This window comes from Pterocles gutturalis, unplaced genomic scaffold (assembly GCF_000699245.1).
Source record: "Pterocles gutturalis isolate BGI_N339 unplaced genomic scaffold, ASM69924v1 scaffold13978, whole genome shotgun sequence".
Lineage (NCBI taxonomy): Eukaryota > Metazoa > Chordata > Aves > Pterocliformes > Pteroclidae > Pterocles > Pterocles gutturalis.
Window position 1 is genome coordinate 108,957 of NW_010123267.1, and position 7,469 is coordinate 116,425.

At 41.5% G+C, this 7,469-nt stretch overlaps 1 protein-coding gene across 1 annotated transcript in view; it reads right to left on the reverse strand.

Annotated features, from left to right (window-relative positions):
• The window catches only part of LOC104460683 (tankyrase-1), a gene marked incomplete at its 3' end in the record, with an annotated part of 116,138 nt that extends 108,675 nt beyond the window's left edge, over positions 1–7,463 (reverse strand). The window contains exon 1 of the mRNA XM_010077847.1: positions 7,425–7,463. The remainder of the gene's footprint in view (positions 1–7,424) is intronic.
• Positions 7,464–7,469: the final 6 nt, after the last annotated feature.

Genomic DNA, 7,469 nt, shown 5'->3' on the forward strand with positions numbered 1-7,469 from the left:
CAGAAACTGATGTGATGTCATTTAAGACTTGAAAAATCCTACTCTTGTAAATTAAATTTGCACTGGAAATATACAAAGTCTAAGAAAGAGTTCCCAAGAAAGGACCCCCGATAAAAGATCCCAAAAGACAATCAAACAGAAGGTTCCTATAGAAAATATCCAAAAACCAGGTGAACTGTGGAGGAGAGTCACATTTAAAGGGCCCACCCATGAGGTTGTTTTGATGAGATTCGCCTGCCAGCTTCCAAAGCACACTCATGGGCAAGGTCCATTAGTAGCCTGGATTATTTCACACAGGTAAAATCCACAAGGTTTGCCCTCATTTTAGCTTCTTTACACAATTTAGAAGTTTCCAGTAAGTTGCAGTACCTCAGAAAACATTATCCAGGAGAGAAAGGAAGTAGTAATCCCCTTATAAGAAGGCAGCAGCAAGAGATTATCTAAAATTGAAGGGTGAAACACTCATCAGTCAATCAAAGACAAGGTAAAAACTCAAGAGTGACTGACAGTCTCTTCATTTCTCCAGCCATCTCACAGAAACAACCAAAGACTAAGATTTGGAAAAAACCAGGAGACGGACATAGTTACGATAGCTTTACATAAATCAAAAGACAGGCAGACAATTCAGAGAAAACTCCATTTAACTACTTCTCCGGCAATGCTGTATTCTTGCCTTTTTCCAGCTTAAACCTGTCACTTTAGGCTGAAAGTGAAAACAACTGCTTTACCTAGTAAACTGGCAGCTTGAAAATTAAGCTAAATAAAAGTTTTAAATTCCATCAGACAAGATGGTAGAGACACCGCCAAACGCTTCTACTACTGCCAAAAAGAGCTGTCCTACACTCCCTTCACAGCCTGCTCCCAGCCTGCAAGCTTGTCCTGTCCCATCTCTTCTTGTGGCATTGCACCTAAGAAACAAGCAGCAGCAGGGTGAGCAGGCTGAATGACTGATGAAGGAAGCGATGTAAGGAAAGCAACAGCAGTATCAGTTGATACCCTGTTACACGCTCTGATTAGGGCTTCCACATTAAACCTGCGTTTAGTTAGTCACAAGCTTTCACATGGTAACAGTTTACAGACAATTACTAAATACTCCCCGAAGCCACATAATTCACTGCCCAATTTCAAGACTCATTTTCAGGAAGTTTGGTAAAAAAAAAAAAAATCAACCAAATAAATATATGGATTTCCCACTAGAATCGTAAGAATGCTTTCCCCAGAGAGTACAATGCATCAAGTGGTCAGTTTGGTAAGTTCAGCTGTACTGTTTCACCCACTGCCCAATTAATCTCACTTGATCACACCACATGAACTCCTCCAAATGCCAATTCCAACCTCTGCAAAGCTGCTGTTATGTGCACAGTTTAACTTATCATATGGAAGACTAACTCTCAGTAGGCATTTTTCCTCCTCCTTTCACTGGTTTGCTCTTAAGAACACACTGACTCCAAAAGCAGTTAAGTTTTACAGAAGTGTATAACCACAGGACAAGCACACCTGCAGGTATTACTGTGATGTAGGCAAAGCAGCAAAGATGCTCTTATTAAATATAATCCCACTTGTTAGAACACTAAACATAGCTCATATGAGACTACAAGGCCTTGAAGTGGAGAAGCACACATCTTAGAGACACACGACCTTTAGAGAATGGTTTTAAATTGTAAGCAAAGAGTGGAAGAAGTTCAAGTGGAAGAAGTCATTGTACATCTCTTTGCTTTAGTACTGCACATTCTGGGACCAGATTTTTCCCGAAGACAGGTCTTTCAAGAGCCACCAGCACTTCTCCCACTTCACTAGGCATAACAACAGTTAAACTAGGTGATTTAACTAAGTAAACTGAAGAGCCTTCAAGCTGGGGGAAAGGGCATCTGGTTCAGTATTACTGCAGGTCTGAGATTTTGCATTTATATCTTCTCATATAATCCCTTCAAAAAATTTTAAATGGGAAGGAGATACAATACACTGCACAAAGTATTGCAAGACCATCCAAGAAGACCAGTCACTAGTCACAAAGAAAGCAAGCTTAAACTTCCTAGGAAGTGATATGCTTGTGACACTAACAGAATTCATGTACTACAAACGCTACAAAAACAAAGAATCCTAAAGCCAAGGCAAGTAACTTATCAACTCATCTTTTTACATGCAAAAGTCTGCATTTTGCAGGCTCTGAGCCTGTAATGCTGGCAGAACATTTCCAAAATGACTAGAGTCTGCACTCCTCATTCTGTCCATATGAATCCAGCTGAAAATCATTACTACCACTGCTTTAAGTTGCACAAGGCAGATTTAATCAATGACTTAGCTTTACAAACAACTGTTTGAGAAGGTCAGACACCTCTGCTATGGCACAGATATACAGATAACTGCAACAAAATGAGTCAAAGTAGTTTAAGAACGCAATCTCAAGCAAGGCTTCCCAGGGCAATTTAAGCTGACCTGTTGTACACTGCACCATAGGTGGAGTGGTCAATTCAGGTGTCTCCCCGCTGCGTGGAAGCGTGAAGTAAGTTGCCAACTACTTCTTGCTGTTTCCTGGCTCTCTGCCTTCTCAGTTGCTTATCTAACCTACCCATGTTGAAGCAGCTTGCATTTTTACGATTAACAGCTTGCTAGCTGGCAAATCAACTTGACCAGCTCTCTTCAACTCTAACCACTATTTTCCAACCCAAGTAAGATCCCTTTGCCTTCCAGATTAAAGCTGTAAACTCAATAAATTTTCCAAAGAACAGTTATATATGTTAGCCTTCATAAAAAGATTTTACTTCCAAAAGTTATTACTAGTGATATCAAAAGCATACTCACAGAAAAATACTTTCCCCAAACAGCTTTTTGGCATTACTATAACCCAAGCAGAAAGAAAACAAGGAATATTGCTGATGCTCTAACAAGTCACATTAAATCAGGCTTCTCCAAGCCTGAGTTTGGGCTGATACCACCAACAGCCCTTCATCTTGTGATCCCAACTCCCTATCTTCCAAAAGCCACTTTGGAAACCTCTACCTCTTCCTCAGTGCAGAACTGGGCATTAAATGGGTGTGGAACTGAACAAGCTTATGGCTGCAGCTATTTGAAGAAGTTAGCTAGGACTCAGCCTGTTTCTATCAAGTCCATCCACCTAGTCATTTCTGAAAGAGGTGCTATTACTAATGATTTACTAGCAAGGATTAAGCCTAAAAACAAATGAATCAAGGTGTCAGCAACAAATACATATATATCCTTTTGAAAGGCTAAACCTTGTTTCAGAAGTGAAGGAGCATGTCCGTTACCAAACCAGATCCTACAAGTTCTTGCTTGCTCTGGGAAAAAGCTGGGATTTCGGACAAAAGGTCACAAGAGTCCTCCCCATCTAGGCATATTAGAGGTAGAAAAGTCTTGGAAAGCCAACCGTAGTATGAAAGTGCTATGAATAGACAATGACACACAAAAAAAGAGCCATGAAAACATCACTGCCAACTTGCTTCAAACACAATGGACCAGTACAGGCCCCCCCAGCCTGCAAACCACATAATGATTCACAGAAGATAAGTAGGCTGAGAGTCAAGTCCCATTCTACCCCACACAAAGTACACCTAAAACATGGCACATTATCACATGGGTTGAAATCATCCAACTACTCAAAAAAGTCAACTGCATTCCCCAAAGGGAAAAAAAAAAAAATCTGCCTCTCACACGCGCAGAACAACCAACTCATTTGGTTATGTGGGCTAAAAAAGTATTTTGTCAACCATGTGACAACACCACCACCAAAAGCAGGATCATCAAGTCAGTTTACAAGGACAGCACAGCTATAACAACATTTTTCAACTAGTGAGGGGCATATATCACAGTAAAGATGTTCATAACCTGATGAAACCAACAATGACAGTTAAGATCTTTTCCAAGGAAATGAGGTGAAACATCTTCAGATCAAAGGAGGAGTGCAATGGAAAGGCAAGGCAAGGAAGTGGAATAGTTTGTCTCGTTCAATGCAGTTTGAAGAAGAGAACCATTAAGCAGAACATAGGATATTCCAGTGAAAAGGACTGAAAACACAAGAGGAAGCAAGTTACTTTCAATACCAGTTAACAGTCCCATTATTTAGTGAGCTCCTTACCACAGGATGAGCTTCTACTAACATGCAGAAACACAGTCTTGCTCAAATAGCTGCTGAGCTACAAACTGCAGGAAGAGCACTCAGAGATGTATCATATACAAAGAGAGCAAGCGTATAACTCTACCCTAGACATCTGCTTTTGGCCACCAGTAGTGATAAAGCCTCGAGCCAAACATACCTTTGTTCATGCCTAGCACAGCTGCTTTTTATTTTTTTCAGTTGTAAGTAAACTAGTTTTCACCAAAAAAACTGAAGGCAAAAGCTATGAATACTCTAATAGCATCCCTTAATATTTTTTTTTTTTTTATTTTTAAGTCACTTGATCACTTTCAAGTCTTTAGAACCTGCTTCTTATTCCAATTCTTCTGTGCTGTTGGACAATATCCAAAGCCTGCACTGGTACCAGAGACCCAAACATCCTGCAATCCACACAGCAGTCACAACACTACTGAGTTTTCCTCTTTCCAAGCACATGTGTCTCTATAGAAGAATCCTTCAAATCACTCGCAAAGGAAAAGCTGAACACCACATAGCCTGAAAGACACTCAGAATTTCAACAGAGGGTCTGCTAGAAAAACAGTCCAGTTGGAGAATGAAAGGAAAATGATCCTTTGTTCAACCTCTTCCTGTTTGACAAGAGAGGTCTCTATCACCCTGCTGTGGCCTTAATGTTAATTTCTCCATTATTAAGAGCTAACCAAAGCAGGTCAGATTTATTCAGTACACTGAATTAATCTGACATTTCAACACAGACCTGAAGAATCGATTCCCCTTCATTCAAATCAACTGACAATTCAGATATCCGAGATAAAGAAAATCTGGATAACGCTGTTGCTTCAACTTGATGTGGCCATGCACGTTTTATCTGGAAGAGGATAACTGACACATGGCTTCAATTTCTAGAAATGGATTTAGATCTATCCCTAGCTTTTTAAATAATTGATTACCAAGATTTCAGTTCTCACCTTATCCCCAGCTTACATATGTGCTAAGGATTATGAACGCTCTCCGAAGCCACCCCTCTTATCTTCCTTCTGCCATGAGAAAGGAGACAAAGGTGATTTTGAAACTAGAAAAGTCACAAGGCTGAAGGAAACCTGAAACTAGTGCTTTTTACAAAGAACTAGAAGTAGGGAAGTTGTCCTTCCCTGTTACAGTAAAAGTTATTTAACTGCCTGGCATTGCTGCCAAAAAGGACACCTGAGAACACCAGACTGAGCTAGGGACAAGTCAACTACCCACGGGGAAAAAAAAAAAAATCCAGCTACCCCCAAAACTGGGAAACGTAAACCACAAGATCAGAAGTGAAACCCTCTCTTGTCATCTAAGAGTTGAGCTTCAACAGGTTTGAAAGAAGCAGTTTAAAACATTGCATATTGCACTCTCCAACTCTCCTTTGCTCATCAGCAAGCAATTTTATTTCTCCTTTTGCCCACAAAGGAGAACAACAAATCAACACACTGCATCACTGGCAGATATATATTGCCTAAGATCAGTTGCATTCAAACACCACCCTTACAGAACCTCAAGATCTCTCTAATAAGAAACCTGTCTAATGCGCATCAAATCCTTTTGGACCAGACATACTGCAGTGATTTGAGATAAAATATGTATGGTAGCAGAGGAAAGTCTTTAAATCTAGAAAAACAGATACAGGAATTTGTTAGGTACAAGAACTTCATCTACTGTTTTCATCATGTCACAAGGAAGCATCTTCCACTGCTATAACATCAAATCTTATTGACTCTATCAAAGCCCTTACCCCTTAAGTAAGTTTTGTCCATTGCTTCCGTAATCAAAGTAGAAGTTACCACTGCCACTTCAGCACTAGAGTTTGTACTAGCACCGAAGTTACAACTGGACATCTCAGAGTTTAAGGAGAAGCAGCAAAGTCTGATTTTAAGTCTGAATGCAGAACAAGCAAAGCAGGCTCAAGATGAGCTTTCTAAAACATTACAAACTTCATGCACACACATGCAGTTGTACCAGAATTACGTTCCAGGGTTCACTAAAATTAAGTCCATCTCCACACTCTGGAAATTTGCTGTGTTTTAAACTCCACTTGCATAAGGTCGTGCTCAGGGATCAGAGAAGAATGAAAAGGAAATAGCTCAGGACCAAAAGTTCCCTTAGGGGCATTGTGAAATGCCACTTGTAGGTTGAAAATGAAAACAAACCCATAAAATCTCAGAGTATTATCTGACTGATAAATTGAGCACCACTATTCAAGAGTTTCAGGCAATGTTACGCCATGAAATGTTAATTTGTATTATCAATTTCAGTATGCCAGCATTTGAATACCGACAAGTCAATACAATCGTGTTAATTATCTTATGTGTACTAGTGCACCACTTCGATCTCAGACAAGCTCTGTGCCCCTTCCTACATAAGGTCCAGTTCCATAACGCTGTGGCACACGTCAGAACCCCTCAGCCTGACCACAGACCTAGCAATTGTGCAAGTCCTGAGTTAGGGATGATGATTTAAAACAACTTCCTCATTTTACTTTTATCATGAACTTCATGTGCCCTGTACCCCTAGTGAAGACCACAGTCGGTACAAAAATTTGTTTTTATGGAACACACTAACCCCTAACAGCTATACTTACTAGAAGGCAATGTTTACTTCCAGTTAATGTAAACTGTTGGACCTCACTTCTAATTGCTTTTATGACATAATTTCTGATTGCAATGACATCTCTTCTCTAAGAGGCATATTTTCTCCTGGACACGTGCGTAACTTCTTTCAGTTGTTTCACTTCACCTCCTTCCCCAGCCCACTCAGACCACAAGAGGTGCAGAGATCAATCAGCAGCTATGCTCCCAATAAAAGGGAAAAAAGCTGCCAAGTACAAGGCAACGCCTTTGATTCCTATCAAGTCTGCATGCATCACAGGTGTCCCCGACTTTCAAGAGTACCACAACAGACGTGAAACCTTTAACTTCAAGCCAACTCTGTCCCGAATTCCAGCTTCTCACCTCCTAAGCACACATGCACAAGTTTGCAGCCCGCGTGCCAAATACAGAGAAAAGCGTCTGTATTTTTAGATCATGCACCCTTACACCTCCAGGACCTCCTCTCGCAGCGGTTTCACCCAAACGAATGATCTTTCATTTGACGAGGACAAACAAGGAGATTTAGCAGCCTTCCCCCACAACCTGAGGCGTGCTCGCACTCCTCCTCTCAGCTGACACTGGAGCTCTCCCGACCCACCGCGATGCTGGAGGTCCGCTCCCCGGGGCCCGGGAAGCTCCTCCCGGAGCCACAGCCCCCGCCGGGAAGGGGAACGCAGCCTCGCCCGGCCCCGGCCCCTCCCCGTCCCGGTACCCACCGGCGGCGAAGTGCAGCGGCGTGGACTTGCGGCCGGCCATGTCCT